At 35.4% G+C, this 22,346-nt stretch overlaps 1 protein-coding gene across 10 annotated transcripts in view; it reads right to left on the bottom strand.

Annotated features, from left to right (window-relative positions):
* Nucleotides 1–22,346, bottom strand: part of side (motor axon guidance molcule sidestep) — a 704,399-nt gene that overhangs the window by 35,612 nt on the left and 646,441 nt on the right. The window lies entirely within an intron of this gene.

The following is a 22,346-nucleotide window of genomic DNA, read 5'->3' as shown; positions in this document are numbered from 1 at the left end:
AGTCAGTAGTGAAAAACTTTTATCACATATATTTTATTAGAGAATTTTACGAGATTTTTCCCTTACCTCTATGACAATAGCAATTATATTTTATCACACCTTAAGTGTCAATGGTTTCCAAACAAAGATTTGAACAATTCCATAAAATGGGAAATGAGGGCGAAATCTTCTTCCTCTTAACATTTAAATTACTACAACAAACCCACACGGAAATAAAAGTAAAACTGTCACTTACAAATCACAGACACAATCATCACTCCCACTAATCTCATTTCCCTATCTATGTATTATCATCACCCACATACACATCCCACCCCAGCAAGCATTTTTTATCGCCCATTACCCGAAGCAGTCACTCCCAGGCGATAGAAATACACATCCGCGATCTCGCATTCTAATTGAGGTAGGCACACCGTTCGGGAAGAAATGAACCACGTCCACGACACTACTTGTGAATGCCGCTTTCGAGACTTCCTAGAAGTACTTTTAGCGATAAAATTGGTTGTGACGAAAAAAAAACATTTTTTTTCGTTTTTCATTTTATCTGTTGTTATTCTTTTAATTTTTATTTTTTTACTATTCTAATTAATGTTCCAAATTACATACGTTTTTAAAGAACTATCCTTAGATGAAATTGCCATCTTCATTAATTTTTGTACTTTTAAAAATGTTATGTTGCGTGGCCTGGGAGTCAAACCCATGACCTTAAGAATGCAAAGCGAACATGCTTACCACTGCACCACCGTACCTTATAAACACCAGATAGACTAAAGTCTTATATTAGTTTAAGGTTGTACACGCCTCAAATGAACGTAAACAATAGAAGTGTCTGCATTGACCAGAAAAAGTGTCTGCCCACGCGATAGTCGTAAGTAGTAGACATTGTTTGTGTAAACAATCAATAATAGAATTTCGATCTCCTTTTCTGACACTAGGTAGTTATTCAAGAAGTTCAAAAAGGGACAGCAATGCAATTGTTATTGTAAAATGATAAAGGATCGCTATTTTCTAGAATAGAAGTTCAGAAAGCGATTACTTCTGATAGAGGAAGTGACTCACTCACTCCCAATTGCTGGCTGGGACTAATACACGCGTTTGAGTGTGTTGACAAAATCAAATCCTCACATACACACACACTCAAAACGTAAATCATTAAAATTAATGCATACTTCACGGTGTTTTGCAAATACTATTAACATTTTTTTTCTGTTTGCTACGGAAATGAGTCACAAAAGTACAATAAACATAATCTGTTTTGTGGTTATAAGAAAAACACACGCACTCACATTCATTTAGTCCCACTTCAAATGGAACTATACATCCACACATTTCCCACATAATTCCCGTTCTCATTCCTTGTGCTCTAATTTTTTTTTCTTTGCCACAAATAAACCCGTAGCCAGACAGACACTTTTTGTTTTGAATGTTTGAATTTGGGTAAAATAAATGTTGGTAAATGCGGGCCACAATAATGGGCGGCCGGCTGTGTGGTAATATTTATATCAAGGAGTGTATCTGAACGCGGTTTTAACAATCAGACTTTTGCGAAAATACAGTTGGCAGATGTTTATTAAGGTGACTCACAAAATTCTACTAATATACATACATATGCACAAATATATACCAACAAAATACAAAGTAGAGTGATAAACACCAGTTGATCATTTACTGCAGGCCAGTGCCCCGTTAATTAGTGTTTAAAATGCGAGTAGGGAGTATATGCGCATCCTTGCAAAATCCCATTTGAATGGTTCGCACTATGATAGGTTGATTCAATCGTTATTATAGACACAACCCTAAGGTCGGCAAACGTTGTTCCTTTTATCGAAGACACAAATCGTATTATAATAATTTATCTCTGAAGGTCGCTTTTGCTGCTAGTCGGTCTACTTTCATGTTAGGATGGGATAAGACACATGTTCCCATTATTGGAGTAGCGAATGCACACACCTTATTAGCGAGTCGCATCCTGTCTTGCCGCTAATCATTTTTGTTCAACTGTTTAATTGTTTTATCGACACATCTATCGTCCAACCATCGATAAAAGAATGATGATAACAATTTGAATGGTTCGCACTATGATAGGGTGATTCAATCGTTATAATAAACACAACTCTAAGGTCGGCAAATGTTGTTCTTTTTATCGAAGACACAAACCGTATTATGATAATTTGTCGCTGGAGATCGCCATTGCTGCTAGTCGGTCCACTTTTATGTTAAGATGGGATAAGACACAAGTTCCAACGATTGAAGTAGCGAACGCATACACCTTATTAACGAGTCGCATCTTGTCTTGCCGCTAATAATTTATGTTCAGCAAATTTAATTCTTTTTTCGATACCTCTATACGTTCAACCACCGATAAAGGAATGAACACTTTTGCTATCTCAGGGTCAATATGTCAGCAGATAATGACGTAGTGAATTATAAAACTAGATCGGCATTCGGAAGACTCAACTAAACCTGGCGATCAAGCCAGATATCTTACAAAACAAATATTCGTTACTTTTTTGCCTGTGTGAAATCTACATTGCTTTACGGATCGAAACATGGTCCATAACAAACACAAGAACACAAATGAACAAATGCCTCCTGATAATAAGCAAAATATTTAGGCCCACTAAAATCACAAACACTGCACTACAGCAGATGGCAACTGGAGAACCGATCGCCCGGCAGATTGCAAGCAGAAAGAGGAAATGGATAAGTCATATATTGCGAAAACCACACAAAACCATTTCTAGGGTGACATTGGAATGGAACCCTCAAGGAAGCAGCGCCAGGGCGCCCAAAAAGTACATGGCGTTGAACCATACTAAATAAGCTGAAGAAAGCGAACACAATTTTTGTTGGAATAATCTTAAAAAAAGGCACCTGTCCCAGATTTACTCCGAAAATGTCATAGCCAAAAATGTCACATTACACATATTACACTGATTATGAAAAATCTGTTTGAATATAATCCCTTTGCGAGCTTTTTAACACAAGGGGAAGAAAAACATTTCAACGGGAAGCTCAAATATGGGAACTCATTTCAATGCTTGGTTCAGTCGAGTAAGCCGTTCGGCTTTAAGTACAGACTAGAGCAACTTTATCTGTGAAAGTATGTAAGCATTTATTTCCCTTCAGCAGATGAGCTTTGAAGCAAAATAGACAAGGGCTAATAGAATATTTAGGCATATGGTGGCAACCATTTTGATGTTAATATGCTATTAGACAATTTAGTTCAACCTATCGCGATCGGAACACTGCCCTACAGATGCTAGTAGTAGTAGTAGGGTGTATATGAGCATCAGTGTAAAACCCGTTGGGAATAACTGCTAGTGTGGTCACTCCATCACAGAGTGACTCAGTTTTTATCCAAGACGCACATCACAAGACAATAATATATTCACCTCAAATGAAGATATTCAGCTATTTATCACTAGATGGCGCCAATATTGTCGAATTGATATTCTACTCTCGATAAGTATTTATAATGTTGAAGCACGCCTAGTAACTTTATTTCACAAGTCATACAAAACACATAACTCATTTCAGCATCAGAATGTCTGCTGCTTAATTCAGCTTTAACACACAAAGAACTGAATTGCCGAAATTGACTGTTGAATTCTGTTTTTTTTTTTTGGGTTCGACAACTTCTTTATTACTTGGGGTCGGATTAAGTTACTTATTGATACATATCGACAAATTTGCAACTTGAAAAATATCAGAGTAGCCAACACCGACTCTAAACTGCAGTCAGAATGAAGTACACAATTGAAATTAACAATGTTTGAAATGTAAAACTGACAAAGTTAATGAAATAGCATTCTCCTGCAAGGTCGAAACCGAAGAGAATCGTATAGAGATATGCAGTGACTGGTTATTCAAAGTTTTGGTATAAACCACCGAAGGAGGCAGTGGAATATGTTTTCCTCTGATGAGTTTGATTAATATTGATAGTTTGATTAATATGACTCAAGCCCTGTTGGAAATGTAAACCTTTCGTTGCTCATTGGCAATGATCGTGCAAGCTTCTTTAAGGCAATAAACAGCCTGTTTCACTATGTCGAACGAAAATGAAAACGAGAAAATAACAACTAAACTGGTGTATGATTTTTAAATTTTTTAGTTGTTTTAAACAAAACACAAAGTCAGTATTGCCATGAAAACCAAAGTTTAGGTGTTTTTTTTTTCGCAATTATTTTCTTTCGACACAGTGAAACAGGCCCAAAATAATTCCATGGACATAAGTGGAAATTCCATTAAAATAGTTCGAGGGAACAGTGAAAATGCAAGAAAAATAAAAAATTAATATCTTCCTCTATTTGCCACTAGGTTGCTAGTTTTATTTATCACCCTGTGACAGGGCGATTCTGTGGATATTTTCGACACAAACCTAAGGTCGGCCACACCACTACCGAAAATACTGATAGTCTAGTGATTAATAGAGGAAAATCTTTATTTGTGTTGAATATATTATTTATAAAACATTATTGGGGATAAAAGGTCAAATTTGGGATTTTTTTTGGTTTTTTTTATCATATCACAACATTACGAAATCGGCGTTTTAATGATCGACATAGGAACTAGATATGAGTCGCGCAATATAGAAAATGTAAACAATTCTACTCGTGGAATCATTGTTTTAAAATTATTTAGAAAACTGTAGGTTTTATTATTAAATAAAACCTTTTAGATTGTAAAATTTGATGCAATAAGTGAAAAAGTGTCAGTCGGCTTTGCCGACAGATATATACCCTCAGCCAATGTGAAGTGAAACTTTCACCTACGGACAGATCGAATGTATTTAAGGTGTCTTCTGAATTTTGTGGCCCTTTTTGGACATTTGAACTTGCCGACAAAAATGTTGATTAGGAATTAACTGCACTAAGACACAAATGTTGAACTTTTGTGTATGCAAATCGCTTCAACACTAATCATAGTGATTCCAGAGCAGGTCTTAAAGTGAACTTATCCGAAATTTTGTGTGAGAGGTACCAGAAGGAGGAGATCTATATCTGGTAGATATATTAGGATGTGCAAAGTATGGATTAAATCGGTCACTCCCTTCAACTTTGGTGGGGGAGGTACCTGAAGGAGTGGACCGATATGGCTTATATTCGAACTAAATGTATTTTTGGACAAAATATTACGAAGGCTAAATATTGGACCAAATCGGTTGATCCGTTCGAGAGTTGTCTTGCGCTCCAACCACTACACACGGTGTCGTACGGCTTTTTGCATTTTCAGGCTATTTTCTCAGGAAGTATGGACTTGCCCCTAATGAGACATGTTCCGTCGTAAGCGGGGCAGAGAATACAATTTGCTACAACAAAAAACAAAGCGATTCGAGAACAGGTCCTAAACTTAGCTTTTCCGAAATTTGTGTGGGAGGTACCCGAAGGAGTGGACCGATTGAGTCCACACTAGAACCTCATCTAAGTCTGGTTGAAATTTGACGATGTGCAAAGTATGGACATAATCGGTTACTACCTTCAAGAGTTATAGTGCGCACAAATTGTCCGAACATTTCCGAACTTTTGTGGGGGAGGTACCGGAAGAAGTGGACCGATATAACCCATCTTCGAACTTAAACTAAGCTTGTACAAAATATTACGATAGCCAAATTTTAGACCAAATCGGTTCATCCGTTGGAGAGTTATCGTGCGCACCAGCCAGCCAGACGGACGGACATTGCTAAATCGACTCCAAATTTTCTGAAGCACATTTCGTCCAAACATACTTGGGGGTCTAAAACCATTATTTCGACGAGGCACTTTTTGCCCGTATGAAAGTGTATATACCCTCGTTAGCATAAGTGCGGAGGGTATAATTATTCGGTATCAAACGTCAAATGTGGGGAATTTTTTTTGGTTTTTGATCATCTCAAAATTCCGAAATCTGTCTCTTAGTGATCGACATAGGAGCTATGGTTCCAGAGATATCAGTCACGCAATATAGAAAATGCAATGGCGTGATTATTTGAAACTTATGTATTTCGAAAACTGTAGGTTTTATTATTAATTAAACCTTTTTAGATTCTACAATTTTATACAAAAGTACTCTTTAATCTGTTTGCCGGCATACATATTTCAAATGAATTTGATATTTCAGCGTCAATGCCCCACAGTGTAAGAACGGCCAACTTTAAATAAACGTTGGTTCTGATGTCGGCTTAAGATGGCTACTGAGTCGCCCTGTCACAGGGTGATAACACTGCCAGCTATTCACAAACTATTGTAATGGGATTTTTCCAACAATGACCATACACCACCTACTGATGTCATTGTGTTCAAAGGCAGTTTTATATTTTCCCCATTTAGAGCCTAACAGGGCTATAAATTAATGCCACATAAAAAGGGTTTGAATATTTTTATTTCAATAATATATCTCCCTCTATATAAATATTTACTGAAGAATAAGAATTTCATTGGTTTGTCCTACATACCTTTCCTATATATTGTTTTTTTTATTTTTTCTAAAGTCTCAAATAGTAATCCACCCTCATATATTCACATTCATTGAAATACTCGACACATGTCGGTATTTGAATTGTGATGTGAGTGTCTGTTTCGTGGGTGTATGTTTGTTTTGCCGAAATGCGTCAAGTACATGACAGACAATTAGTAACATCGCTAAAATTAGTTATTCTGATTTATGTAGGTTCAATGTGTGTTAGAAGTAATGATGTCAGTGATGGGAAATGTTTTATTTGGAGGTTGATTGTTCCTCATTTGTGGTTTTCAAAACAAAAGTTTATCATTTTTTTCGAAGTTATTATTTTCAGGATCTGTTTGCAACAAATTTAGACTGACAGATTTGAATGATGCTTTTACGGTTTTAATCTGTTTGTAGTTTAAGAATTTAACAGCTTATTTGTTGAGTTGCCATGTCAGCATTCTTAAAACAAAATCAAGCACCCACTCCAACTGAGGTATTTTTCATATTTATTCCTCTTCCTTGTGGCTAACACAGCTACATATATCTTCATCGTGCTTCTCAATATTATCACAATGTAAGTGGCTTCTACACATAAATTATGCGTCTCTGTCCTTCCACTCACTGGTAGTTGGGTGCCCAACAAATCTATGCTCAGCAGCAATAAGCAATGTTCAGCTTGATTGCTAATAACTAATAAACAATTCCATGGCGATACATACAACAGTTATCAAGACGACAACCTACTAATTAATAACTCCATAGCCAAGGTCCAGTGTTATTGGAAGAGTAATAACAATTCGGAATTGATTACAATTAATGCTAGCCAATTAGGAAAGTAGTTGAAGCAAAACAGAAAGTCCATAAAATTGGTTTGATTCCCAGGATAATTCATTTGCCTCAATGGCAAAGGGATATTGCCATAAACATTTCTACGAATTATTATTGTTGGCTTTTACAGGATGGATACATTGATACATATCGTTCATATTCGCATGTATGTTACACACACACACACGCAAACATAGGCACACACTTAAACTAAATAGCAAGTTGTGTTTGTTTTACCGGAAGCCATCCTACGAACAGTTGACAAAACAAAATCTTATCTTTGGAGATTTAAGTTAAACAGCGATAATTGCCAACAAAAATAACGGAGATCCACAAACCCCCTACACTACATGGCAACCATCTTGCCTTTGGAAAATATTATTCTTTCCATGGAATGTATAACAACAATATTGAGTTCTGTGGGATACCTATTACTTTAAACAAAACTAACATATCATCTCTATGCCGCCAATGGTAACATTAACAGGAAAAAATAGAGATTAAAATGGATAAAAGGCCAAGTAACGGAAAATAGATCATAGGATGTGTGTGTTTCTCCTGTTTTCCCTTGTTTTTATTTCCCAGAGTTAAAAGAAACAACGCAACACAACTCATTTATTGTGAAATTGAGATTGAGCTCAGCCGATAAGTAAATCCAATTAGCGATGACACAAGAATAACAACAATGGAGGCCCCAACACCCTCACATCCACCTTGGGCTAACAATGCGAAAGAAGTATGGCGGAAGAAGTGATCAAAGAAAACCATAAACAAAGATACCAACAGAAATGGCTAAGCGAACTGCTAGCCTTGGTGGTTGGCCCAACAACGATTTAGTGCCGCTGATAAATTGAAACATCCTGTTTTCCTTTTGAAATGAAAAAAAAAAAAACAGCAACGGTAATGGAAGTCATCGTTATTTATGGGTCATGCTGTGAATAATATCATGCCACCAAGGAGATTGTTAATCAAATAAATGAACAAAATACAATTAAACAGCATTGAAGAGAAATTGTTTGTGATTTACTACTACCGATGATGTGAATGGCTTATTGGCCAGTGGTTAGTGGTTAAATGTTACTCACTTTGTGGCCAATGCGAGAGGAAGGGTTATCCACATGGTTTGGAGAAGAAATCTTTTCGTAAAACGGCCATTGAAAAGGACAAGTATGGATACTTTTTGAAGGTACGTAGGCTTTTCGTAGATGATCATGAATGATCATTTGCATTTTTTGCATTAGAAGACAATACAAATACATGACCTTCTCATCGAAGACCACAATGTTTTCTCAATGAAGACAAGAAGGACTCCACACAAAATACCAGTCGTTACCCTGCGTTTACACATGGCAGGACAGTTGAGTACATGTATTGATTGTCAAAAACCAAAACTTGTCTGTTGGACGTAAGCGTCCAGACAACTGCAAAAACAGTTGTAAAATTATGAATGAAAATCTTCGATTTAACTAATGTGTCGGAAACCTGAAAGTGTTATCTGAAAAGATTTATAAAAATATCAGAGTTTGACCAGGAAAAAACGATTCTGAGCCACTGTGCGGCATACATATGTATGTATTTCAAATGAATTTGATATTTCAGCGTCAACGCCCCACAGTGTAAAAACGGCCAACTTTAAATAAACGTTGGTTCCGATGTCGGCTTAACATCGCTACTGAGTCACCCTGTCACAGGGTGATAACATTGGTAGCCATTCCACAAACTATTTTAATGGGAGTTTGCAAAAATGACCATACACCACTACTGATGGCATTGCGTTCAAAGGCAGTTTTATATTTTCTACATTTATCGTCTTACAGAGCTATATATTAAATATTAGGCGTACAGACAACTGCAAAAACAGTTGTAAAATGAATGAATAAAATTCTTCGACGATTCGAATTCAAATTCGTTCGAACTACTACCAAACTTCAGTTTGTTGAAAAATATTTGCTTTATTTGCGTTTTCAATCAAACCTAAATTTTCTACAACAGGAGTTTGGTTGGAATTCGAACGAATTTGAATTCGAATCGTCTTAGAGAAACAGGACCTTTATTTTTGTTCATGTTCTTTTGTTTTCAACACATTTCAAATATTATCTCGCATATTTTTACAAAAATATCAAAAATTTGTCAACCCCACCGTATGTGAAAAAATGATGGACAGTTGGGAGACAGTCGCAAAATGTATGTATGTGTTAGTAAATCAGAGTTGTATTTGAAGACAAATTGTCTGGTGTAAACGCCTAGTTATCCTAGACAAGGTGACACAATTAGCTATATTTTGGCAAATAGAGGAATATATTATTAAAATACGGTTACGCTCTTGTATCACACTCGAAGAGATAATTAAGACCTAAACCGTATTTAAATAATATATTAAAGATATATGAGGATCTCCCTCTATTTTCCACTAACGCTTTACTGTAAGTAGCTTTACTGGAAAATATCGGATAAATGAAATCGAGTTCCAGCACCGTTAGATTTTTAGGTCATTTTCTTGCTATTTACTCCGCATAACTGCAAATATCGGATAACTGAAATGCCATTAACGTCAATTAATGCACTTGACATTGAAATGACTCCGCTTTACTGAAATTTAAGACTATTTTTCAATAAATCGATATAGATGACTTTATTTATTTTACTCAAAAATTTTACGAATTGTTACTGGATGTTGTTCCTTTACTCTACAGTACATGCAAAGACCTTAGTCGATTACAAGAAGTTGCTGGATTTGTATAAATTGTTGAGTTTAAACCATCGAATGGTTGGCTCGAAAGGTGGAAGATGCGAGATAATATTTATTTCATAAACTTTAAGGGCGGAAAAGTTCTACTGATACAGACGAAGCTAAAGATTTGCTAGGCACAACTCTTTAAAATATATAGCAGAAGATTAGAATATTCTGCAGATAACGCATATGTCTACTCAGCATTATTCTGCAAACGATGTCGAAAGATCGAATCATACTATCTTCATAACGAATTAAATTTGTTATCATTTTGATTCTTTTAATTTATTTATTAATCTTTTAATTTATTTATTTTTATACTATGGATTGGAAAAATTTCACTTATCCGAAGTTCGGATTCCTGCAAAAAATTTCACTTATGCGAAGTTCGGATTATTGAAAAACATTACAGTTATCCGAATTCCGCTTAAGCGCAAACTTCGGATAACTGAAACGAACATGCAGATTTTTTTTCGTTTCAGTAAAGCGGAGTCGACTGTATATAGCTAACTATCATAGACACAAACCTAATGTCGGTAGAAGACATTACCTCACCATTACCGACAAAACTAGCAATAAAGTGGCAAATAGGGCAAGATCTTCATTTGTTTTAAAAATATTATCCTGTTATGTATTGACATACCAATTATCGACCTAATAGTACGTTTATATATAACCGAGTTTAACAAACCCACTGGATTTCAAATGTCAATGCTTATATTTCAAATAAATCCTCATAAAGAAGGTCAACCCTGCAAAAGGCTATAATATAAACATGACCTAAACTTTATTTCTATGACAGCTACTCAATCGCCCAGTAACAGGGGGATAACACGATCAATCATTCGACGAACTATTTTAATGCAATTGTTCACTAATACCCGTATGCAACGTACGGATTATATTCCCATAAATAAACTCATACGATCTTTGCCAATTTTAAAATCCGGGTTTATATTTCCTATAACAATAAATTGACACATACATATACACTGAATACCATAGAAAACCTTTTGTTTCTCTTACAGCAGACCTTTCGTCATTTCATAGAATACAATGCACGTTTTTTCAATAAAGGCCAAAAACTCTTCTCACAAAATACCGGGCATCCTAGACAATTTAGTAATTGATATTTAAAATACCCTCGACTCAGACCACTCTTTAGCACAAACGAACATGTTTCTCTATTCTTAGCTAGATGGCACCTGTGTAACCAAATCATTACATTTCCATAGTTGGATAAAATTGTGAGAATATCGGTATTACCACACGCAAGAGACAGCGAAGATGTAAACTTATTTGGATAATGTATTCAAAACAAATGAGGATCTTATAGCTAGTTTTGTCACCCTGACATAGCTATCATAGGCACAAACCTAATGTCAATAATATGTAGGTATTACCTCACCATTACCGAAAAAACTAGAAATCATGTGGTTACGGCCCAAATGTGCCTCATTCAAATAATGGTTTTAGACAAAAATTCCAAATATTTGGTTAAGACTTTGTACATCGTAATACTTCTACCAGACATAGATCAGGTTCGAATATGGACTACATCGGTCCACTTCTTTGGGTACCTCCCTCACAAGCGCAAGACTTTTCGGAAATACTTTTATATCTTTTATAAGATAACCTTCTGGTCCTCTGTGGGAAATTTGGTGGACTTGGATATGATTTATTTTGTGATTTGTATGATTTCATTGTATCTTCACAGTTTTAATAAAATATTCTATGGAACCTTTTTAAGAATTTTTTGTGGGAAAATAATCTGTAAAAAATTTAAATGTTAAAAATTTCTCTAAGTACCTTTCGGAGGAGTTTTAATTAGAAACATTTCTCAGAGAGAATACCTTATTATGGTCGTCTATCTGTAGAAGTCCTTCCAATGGTTTTGCACTTAATTGTAATTAATCCCCTTCGATTTTTTATGTAAGTAAACAAATATAACTAATTGTAATACAAGAACAAAAACAAAAAACAACAACATCAAAACTTTAACATAAAACATGGCAATTGAACACTTGTTCATCATGTTGTAGCAAAACTACCTATAAGAGAGACAGACATTCCCTTTGAATTTTGGAAAGATATATAATGCTAACTACAAGTTTGTTTTGCCTCAACTAATACTTGCTATTGTTTACATCACAAGAACAACAACAACTATTGAGTAATTAATTTAATTAGGCTCATCACAATCTCTTCTTCTTCCCTCACTACTTTCCAATGTATGAAGTAGCAATAAACCAAAGAAAGGAAAACAAGTAATAAAGCAGAAACTGAGAAAACAATAAACTACATCAATTTGTCCGGGGATAAACAGACATTCTCAATGGCAGAAACTAGTATAAGATGAAGTACTCTCGTCCGGCAAGCCATTGGCTATGGGTGTTTATTGAATAAACGTGGCATCTTTTATACAAGGAACGCCAAACTATTTGTGTTCTACGGTGTTTTTGCTTCTGTTAGAGGGAATGTGATACGTTCCACCATTTTTATTAGCAACTTGAACATTGAATGCTCAATTAAGCGTTTATTTTTAAACAATAAATGGCTAAATTATTTTCGGTGGCTTCCATAAGTCTTGTTCGTAGCGGGTTTCTCTGATTTCAAGGTGATTTGAAACAGTAGAAGGAAGCAATTGGTTTTTTTTTGTTAGTTTGGTCTGTGCCCATGTTGGTGTTAGGTAGGCAATGATCGATGAAATAGCAAATAGAGGCTTAACGTGTTTTACACAATTGAAAGAAGAATATTTCTGTGCATATCAACTTCGTCAGATAGCAAAAATAATTTTTTGGCAATTTTTGAAATTGGTCGATTTTAGTAGTTTCTGAATGAAAAAATTGTATTTAATTTACTAAAAAAAATTTAAATTGTAGACTTAAAAAAACTTAAAAAATATTCGGATATTTTTTTAAGATAAAGCTCAGTATTTCACTTATGTAGTTTTATTTTAAAAGGCAGCTAATATGTTTATCAAATGGCAAATACAAGTATTTTTAAAGAAAATTATCTCAGAACTGTCCATTCTCACCCAAGCACCCAAAAACGACACCCTGGTGCAGATAACTCAAAATTGACACTCAAAATCGACTTAGGCGACTTTGTCAGGATACCAGATATTCTTTTCTTTGTCAAATATAATATTGAATTCCCTTAAAGAATTTTTTAACTTGTACTGTTCGCGCTTTCTGCTGATTTAATTCTTTTCAGTTCGAAATATCAGCTACGGAAGGTAGCATGCTTAAGGGGTTATGGCCATTTATTGAACACTAAAAACGAAATTTTTCATGAATTTTTTACAAGAAATCTAACAATTTTTTTAGAAAATTTTATTAATATCTAATAGATCACACCTTGATCGGTTTTTTTTTTGTTGAAAAATATTGCACAGTGTTGTGATAAAAGGCCGCCTACGAAACACTGTTTTTATTAAAGCAGTTTGCGGTGCCCACTGTAGCTCGGAAACGAATAAACCGATCAGCATATGATTTTGTGGGATCATTAGGAACATAATAGTCTTGTACTTAAGAGAAACGAAATTTAAAAATATCAATTTTTAAAAAAAATTGTGAATTGTCAAAATCAAAACTTCGATTTGAACTAAAAAAATTATAGTTTTCTCGCCATAAATCCTTCAAAAATTTTCTTTGAAAAAGTCTATCGCATAAGTACAAACATTTTATATGTATATTAATCCCACAAAAACATATAAAGATCGAATCATACGTTTTCGAGCTACAGTGGGCAACGCATTCCAAAATGAAATGTTGAGAAAAACGCGTTTCAAACTTCGATGTTACATATAATTCACAATGAATTTCCTCTTTCTAACGCTCATATCTCAGCTATTTTTTTTTCGATCGACTCGAAAATTTATGCAATATATTCTGTTCTACCTAAACTTTGAAATGAGCAAATAAAAATGTTTTCGATTTTGTAAACCATTAACCCCTTAATGCCATAACCACTTAAAACAGACAAAAATTTACAAATTATTTTGCACATCACCATTTGAAATATGTACAGTATAGTCTCGATAATCCGGACACCACATGTTTCGGCCATGTCCGGATTATCGAATTGTCCGGATTACCGAGTAGTCACAAAAACACATAATTTTGTAAGTTAAAATCATTAATATCGGACGTTTACTAGATAATATCCTGATATCTTAACTAAACGAATTCATGTGAAGCAAATATCACGCGTTGTGACAATTTTAAGCAGCTTTCCTGGTTACCAAATTTACTTCTCAATTTTACTCCTTCAGCGTAATTTAGGTGACATTTCCAGTACACAGGAAGTTTAAAACTTCTCTATAATTGGTGTATATTTTTTCATAGTTTTCTTTTCAAGGATATAAACTTTGTAGCCCGTACTATAAGACAATGGAATTTAAATCTATTGGTGGTATAATTATACAAGAAGTGCGATTCTTCAACTCATTTTTTTGCGTTACTGAAAAAACCGGTAAAATTAAATTGATTATAATTTCTGTAATTAATGGTATTTTTCAGCAATTTAGCGACCAATAAAGTGGTCGTTAATTTCTGCATATAGCAAGAGTGTTGCCAAATTTTATTTAAACTTTTCATTCATCATTTACCGAATACCGATTTTTGTCGGTAACTCAAAAAATTACTTAGAGAATCTAAAAAATCTAAATCTTAAAACTAAGCTATTAATCCCAACGCTTTAAATGTTATAAACATTTCTAGGTAAAATATCATTATAATACAATACACAGTTCCTAGGGACTTTCTTACTAATCGGAGGCCTAATAAACTAATCCCTTTAGAGGAAAGGAACACCCAACATCGATTTTTAAGGAAACTAGGCTACTCAATAGGTTTAAAATACTGTTGCTTATCATAGTCATCCATCGATGGTTGAAAGGTAGAAAATTATTCGACTGGTTCAAATAGTTAATTCCATATTTACTGTATAACTGAGTCAACAGTGGCTAGCCAGAAAGAGAAGATGTGGAGGGAAAAATTTGAAAAACTTAATTTTTCTTATTTATACACCAATTGCTATTGTTAAAAAGGGTAATAAATAAAAATCTAATGCTCAAGATTGGAAAAAATATTGATGTCCGGATTATCGAGGTACGAAAAATATGAGATGTCCGGATTACCGAGTCTACAATGTAAAAATTCTAGTGTCCGGATTACCGCGTTGTCCGGATTAACGAGTGTCCGGATTATCGAGACTATACTGTATAACGTATCAAAGGTGAGTAGTATTGGGTGACTCAAAGCAAATATTTATGTTATTTTTAGCAAATTGACTTTGAATGAACTGATAATAATTGGAAGGTATGTATGTACATATATTTTATAGACATGTTTCGGGGAATTGTGTCTGTCAAATGTTGTTCGTTAATCCATCATTACATTCTTCATGCGGATAAAATGTATTAGAAATTTATAGCAGATATTTCGACGAGATAATTTGAAATTTTAAACGTCGAAATTTAAATAATTTCAACTGTAATTTGAATTGTATATTACTGATTTGAAAAAGAATTGCGAAACCAAATATTACACTGTGCAACACGAAAATTATTCACACCGCAGCGTGATAGAAGACCAAAAAACAGACTCATCTACTTTCGCGGTTATAGGCCTCCAAAAGTTTGAAGCTTTGAAGTAAAAAGGGTCATTTAGTCAGGACTATATCTTCCAAACCGTTAGGAATTTTGAATTCATCTCAGAGGCAAAGTTGTAGCTCTTGTTTAAAAGAACAAAAATTGTGAACACATAAAATCCATCAAACTTCATCTGCAAAGTCAAAATCGCCATGGTCAAATTTCTTTTAAAATTTTTCTCAAGTTTTGTTATACAGCTATCAAACCGTTAAAATATGAAGCAAAGAACCAACTACAAAAATGTTCCTCAGATCTCAATAAACATCTTTCTACAATATACGAACTATGTAGAAACGGATCTTAATGGTCAAAATAGCAAAACAATTTCGACTTTTATCCTCTTTTCTCGGCTTCTGCTCCATAGATACTAAACCGTTCAAATTCAAGAAAACAATCAACAACAATATTGTAGCAAAGGCATCAATAAACAATTTTCTGAAACATACGAAATGTCTATGAACGGTTCTTAATGGTAAAAATAGCAAAAATCTTTGTAAAATATCCAATTTTTATACTTTTTTCTCTGACTCTGGTCCAAAGATATGCAACCGCCCAAAAATTAAGGATACAGCCAACTACTAAAATGTACCTTAAATTTGAACAAACAAGTCTCTAGAACAAATGAAGATTCTAGGAACGATTCTTCAAGCTCAAAATTCGATTATTTTAGATCATTCTTTCCTTTTCAGGTCCGTAAATAACAAACTTTTCAAATTTCCTTGAGTTTTTAACAGTTTGTTATTTCCAAACCTGAGCAGGGGGAATGTTAAAAATAATTTAATTGTTCGTGAATCGCAGCCCTAATTATCGCGGTTATACTGTATTTCGTTTTAACCTAGATCAAGTCAGCTCAGCTCCTTCGGGAACCTCCCCCATTCTATAACTGTAATTCTGTAACTCATATTTTGTGTTACCGACTAAAATCGATAACATTAAAACGCAAAATTATGAATGGAAAGTTCAAATAAAAGTTGGCAGTACACTTTCTGTCGGTAGTACTTTACGACTACTTTTTATCCGTCGCTAACTTAACGAAAAACATCGTTAATTACCGAAATTATAAGCATTTTAATTTTAACGATAATTGTCGGTAACTCAAAAAATGAGTTACAGAATTCCACTACTGGTCGTGGTGGACCTACTGTCCACTGAACTTTGCACATGGTAATATATCATCGAGACATAAATAAGGTTCCAATCCCACGGGTACCTTCTCCACAAAACCTCAAAACTGTTTTGCATAAGTGCAGTTTAAGATCAGCTCTCAGATTATTTTGAAATTTTTGCAGCAATGAGTCCCCGAGGCCTTTATTACGAGGGTACTTTTTTTTGGGGAGCAAGTCCATATCTTCTTATAAGGCGATCCAAAAGCTTTAAACATTTCTGCCGGCACTAACTGAAATAACTGATGAGCACAATAACTTATGAATTGAGTATACGATTTCGCACATCGTAAAAATTCATACAAACGTACATCTAGTTCAAAGGTGGGCGATACAAAAGTTCTACAAAATCCTACGGTGATCAAAAAAATAAAACTGCTTGGCTCCATAGTAACCTAAAGGAGTGACTGATATTGGACCAAGCATCATAATATTTCCCTTAGGCTTAAATACTACGTTTTGCTTTATTCCCTACAAAGTCATGCGTGTATTGGGAGTAGTCTTCGAAAATCTCCTCTACTTCTCCTCCACTTATTGGAGCTGTGATAAAGAAACATTAATAGTGACGTTCAAAGCCATCGAAATACCTTAATTATGCGGCTCCAGTTAGAACGAACGTCACATTATGCTTTCCGAGTTTTAGCGGGTTGTGTTCAAATGTGCAGTGTGGATCACCTTCATGAGGATATGAGTATACTGTCAGTCAAACAACATAATGCCCCAGCAAATTTTTATGGAAGTGGTTCTATGAGATGCCATGATTTCACTGGATCTTTTGCATTGGTTCAAATGATAATCTTTTCATCAGCATTTAAACCCATTCCATCGATCCAATAAAGATGAATTTTGTGTTTCTACTTATACACATGTATATTTTTTTTATTTATCTCAATAAGTTTAAAGCTATATACGATTTATTATGCTAGAAAGTCCCAATCATGAAGCTAAAGATAGAGTCGGACTGCACTATTTGGTATTATAAAAGTCTTCTTGCCTGCTCTAGAGAACCCTGCTCTGCAGAACAATAAAAACATGTTCCAAAATGTTGCAAAAAAATTCACGAAATATTAGTAATTTGCAGTTGGAGTCCATGTCGAAATCTGTACTGGTGATGGGAAGTAAAAAACCTTTTGTAAGATGAATCAAAATCAGTTGCGGAGGAAGTAAACTCTGTTGCGAGTAGCGACGGTGCTTAAACTGCAACAGCTGGACGCCCGGAAGTCAAGAATCTCACTAAAGATCTCAACATGTCGCTAGCCATCCACATCGTTCCCAAAGTCTGGAAAATAGACCAGCTACTAAAGCCTGGCAAGGATGTCAGCAAAGGTGAATCGAACAGACCGATTTCGCTTTTGTCGCCCGTAGCAAAAACCCTTAGGGCTTTAGTCCTCCCCAGCATCAGAAATAACTGTGCAGTTGCCGATCGATAACATGGGATCCGTAAGCAGCACAACAAGTGCGCTGCAGGCCATCTCTACACATATTAGTCTAGGACTCAATCAGATAGAACAGTGATAGTGGCGCTTGATTTACCAAACCCTTTGATACTGCCAAGCACTCCACGCTGTTTCAAGTAATCGAGCAGACTACGCTCCGGCCGAGTTTGAAAAGTTGGATAATAAATTATATGTGTGGACGCCAGTTATACGTAAAATTTAGGTGTAGGATCAAGAAGTCCAAGACCCGTATAGTGAAACAGGGAGTTGTCAAAGGTGGGGTGATAATGCCGGAACTGTCTAACATATACCTCTCCTGAATTCCAACCGCTGCAGACGGCATTTAGATCGTAACGTATGCGGATGATTGTACGATCTTGGCGTCAGGTGCCTTGCCTGATGATATTTGCGATCTTACCACCTTTTTTCACGCGAGGAATATACAAATATCATAACTCTGTTCACTACTTGGGCGGCAGAGTTGAGAACAACAGAGTTTAATGTCATGGTCGATGGTAGCACAATTCAGACCACGGACCCAGGCTGGCCAGGGGGTCTTCATGATATAGAAAGAGACGTCCAACGTTCTCAAGAGATAACACCTAGATCAACAAGCCTATCAAGCAGGTTAAAGTAGCATTCACATGAATGCAGTCGCAGATGCAATAAACAACTATCGTGTAAATGCGGTCCTCCGAGAACATCCACCATCTATCACAGCTGAGGAGCGTCAGCTGTCAGGACAAACCAGAGTAATTTTGGCTCAATAAATGACATATCAAAGCATTAGTGGAAATGACATGTCAAAGCATTGGTGAAAATTACATGCTTTGGATCCAAAAATGAATAGCATCTTTCGGGGTTCCAGCTCATATAATTCATTGATGAAGATGACAAAAAGATGACATGCCAGATCACTTGCACCCATAATATAATAACATCTTTGGCATCGAACATTTTGCTGGCGTGTAGCTGACTAAACAGATACTGCAATTGCTATCTGCAGTGTCATCCCAGCCATCCCGTTGTGATAGAAAATCGACCTCCCCGACACATCCCTAAGGACTTCAACTGTACGTCACTCGACTTCAAAATCCATGAAAACCGTGCATCAACAGGCGGCATCAGAAACCGAAAGAGGGCCATAAAGTCTTAAATCAACATCCACCTACAATTTCGGACCGAGAGCGGCAGCTTCCCAAGCAAACACGTTCCATATTGGCACATCTTCGGTCCGTAAAAGACTTTCAGTAGGTCTTCTGTGTATAGACTACCTTCATAACGTCTTCTGTTTCTCGTAAACTTTAGGACTGTCCTCTAAAATGAATTCTGTTTATAGAGGTCTTTACCAGCTATTTTGTCCTGTAAAAGATCTTCTGCCTTTGGATTACTTTCAGAAGGTATATATCTCTATTAAAGACCGTCAGAAAGTATTCTTTCCATAGATGACGTCTAGAAGTTCTTCTCTCCATAGAAGACTTTTAGACCTTTCTGCCTATAGAAACCCTTTAGAAGGTTTTACGTCTATAGAAAACTTTTACAAGATCTTCTGCCTATAGAAGTCGGTTAGAAGGTATTCTCCCTATAGGAGCAATTTAGAAGGACGTCTACCCTTTAGAAGGCTATGGAAAAGTTTTAGAATGTCTGCTGTCCTTGGAAGATCTTTTGAATGTTTTCTGTCTATAGAATACCTTTATATGGCCTTCTCTCTATATACGACCTTTGCCGGATGTTATGTCTTATCTCTAAAGAAAAATTTTAAAAGGTCTTCTGTATATAGAAGACTTCTGCCAGTGTTCTGTATATAGAAGACCTAGAAAAAGTATTCGATATAATGATGACCTTTCGAAGGTCTTCTGATGATTAAATTGTCTTCTGTCTATATAAAACCTTTAGAAATTCATTTGTCCATAAAATACCTTATAAAGATTTTCTGCAGACAGAAGGTTTTCTGGCTATAGAAGACTTTTTATAAGAAACTCCCCTGTCTACAGCAGATCTTTAGAAGGTCATCTATGTACAGAGTATCGTTAGAGGAGTTTTTGTCTATAGAAGATGTGTATAAGGAATTGTTCCATGGAATAGCTTAGCATAGGAATAGCTTCTATAGAAGACCTTTAGACGTTTTTTTTTTTTGCCTATACTAGACCATTAGAAGCTCTTCTGCCTATAGAAGATGATTAGAAGATATTCTGTCTATAGATTTCCTCCACAATATATTGTGTCTATTCTGGTATATTACAACATTGCCTTCGTCAAAAATGCTTTAGAATGCAATTGACCCCCTAACAAACTTACTTTGTGCTCTAGTAAAGACCCAAAAATTTTTTTCATTACTCGCCAACTTTGTCTCAAGTTGATATTCTGGTAGATTTCGGTTTTTTTTTTTTTTTTTGAGAAAAGTTTTTAACAACTTTTTTGTTACTTAAGACCATGACAGCTCATTACAAAGCCAGAAAACAAAATCTATTTACATAGCTTACTCTCAACATCCCCTCCATCCAAAAACGCTACATAAGGAATATTTCATTCATTCATTTGTCGAGACAACAACATTAAAAGTGGCAAACCGCAGCTAGCAAAGAGAATTGCAATTGCTATGACATTCATTTGCTTGCCAGCCAACACTCTCCAAAGTCTCATAATTTTCAATCACCATAAAATGTAGTTGTTGCCAAGTCCGTTTTAGTTTAAAGTTATTGCCGCATAGCCTGGTAGATGAAACAGTGGCACAGTAACAAAACTTTAAGGAAAATTTGCCAACATCACCAACATTCCAAACAACAGCCATAACAGTCATAATTTTTTGTAAGGAGTACTGTAGGCAAGCATACCATGGGCCACATTATGGTACAGTTATATGTGGGCCCAGATTTAATGCTTGTGGAACACGGATTGTTAAGCATATTCCAGCCTTTGTCCCCCGCCTCCCCCTCCTTCCTGTAGCGACGTGGTAATAATGTTCATGATCATGAAATTCACTGCTACTTTTACTTCTTGAGATTGGTCTGTTGCAAATAAAACTATTAACGTCTATTTATGGCCTTGTAGTTTCTGTGACTGGCCTAACAAACTAGCTGCCGTCTGCAGATTCGTAAGGTTGTTGTCGTTATTGGTCTTAGTAAGATCTCTAAACAAATTAAAAAGGAAGTTCCGAAAAAAGTTTTTGTTGCTCCAAAATGTCCTTGGCTGGCCTTTATTACCATCAACACCAACCAGTTCCTTTGCCTACATACCTACCAACCGAACACCAACAGGAAATGAATTAAAATAAAGGAAATTATGCCACACACACACTTTTATATATTTTTGTTACTGTTGTTGTTGCTTCCGTTTTAGTGCAAATGATCAACTTATTCCTTGCTCGTAATTCTCGTAAAACGTTTCATGAGAACGGATAATATAGCTGTAATTAAGATGTACTTTACAACAACACCAGAAAAAATAAGCATAGAATTTTTAGATGGCTGGCCGGACATCCTTCTAGGAAAAACTTGAAAATCATTTCACAACCATGCCACAAATACATATTTATGAGAAAAATATTTAAAGGGGGTCAGACACAGTTTGAAATTAAATTGACACAGTATCCTGGTGTCTCATTTCCGGTTTTGCCATAAACAGATGCAATTTCTTGGAAACGTTATGTCAAATGGGGCATTAATTGAGTTTATTCTATTGAATGGATAAAATAGTAGGATAAAACTATTTTTGGATGAACATGACGTAAGGGACAAGAGGTTATTTCTTTTACATCAAGAAGGTTTATTATGTGTATGTGCCCTGATTAAATGTTATTGGCCAAAACGTAAATTTTTGTCATCACCGATTTCTAAAATATTGGTAGATAGTTCTAGTAATAGTTAGGAGAGCAAACAATTAAATCAAAATTCTTCAAGATGTGGGCGAGACCTTTTTTGTAAATTTCTAAGGAAAGATATGTTAATTTTTCAGAAAGTATTTTTGGACATCGGGTTCATATAACACTTGAAGAGGTATTGAATTTTTCATCTTGGGTGGAATTACCCAAAATGTTGAGGTTGCAACTGAGATATTTCACAGATGATGCAGACAGTGGTTAACCTATCCGTCTTGAAAATGGAAGG

This window comes from Musca autumnalis, unplaced genomic scaffold, assembly GCF_047663935.1.
Source record: "Musca autumnalis isolate F117 unplaced genomic scaffold, ASM4766393v1 scaffold_1, whole genome shotgun sequence".
Taxonomy (NCBI): domain Eukaryota; kingdom Metazoa; phylum Arthropoda; class Insecta; order Diptera; family Muscidae; genus Musca; species Musca autumnalis.
This window is presented reverse-complemented; position numbering and strand designations above follow the sequence as displayed.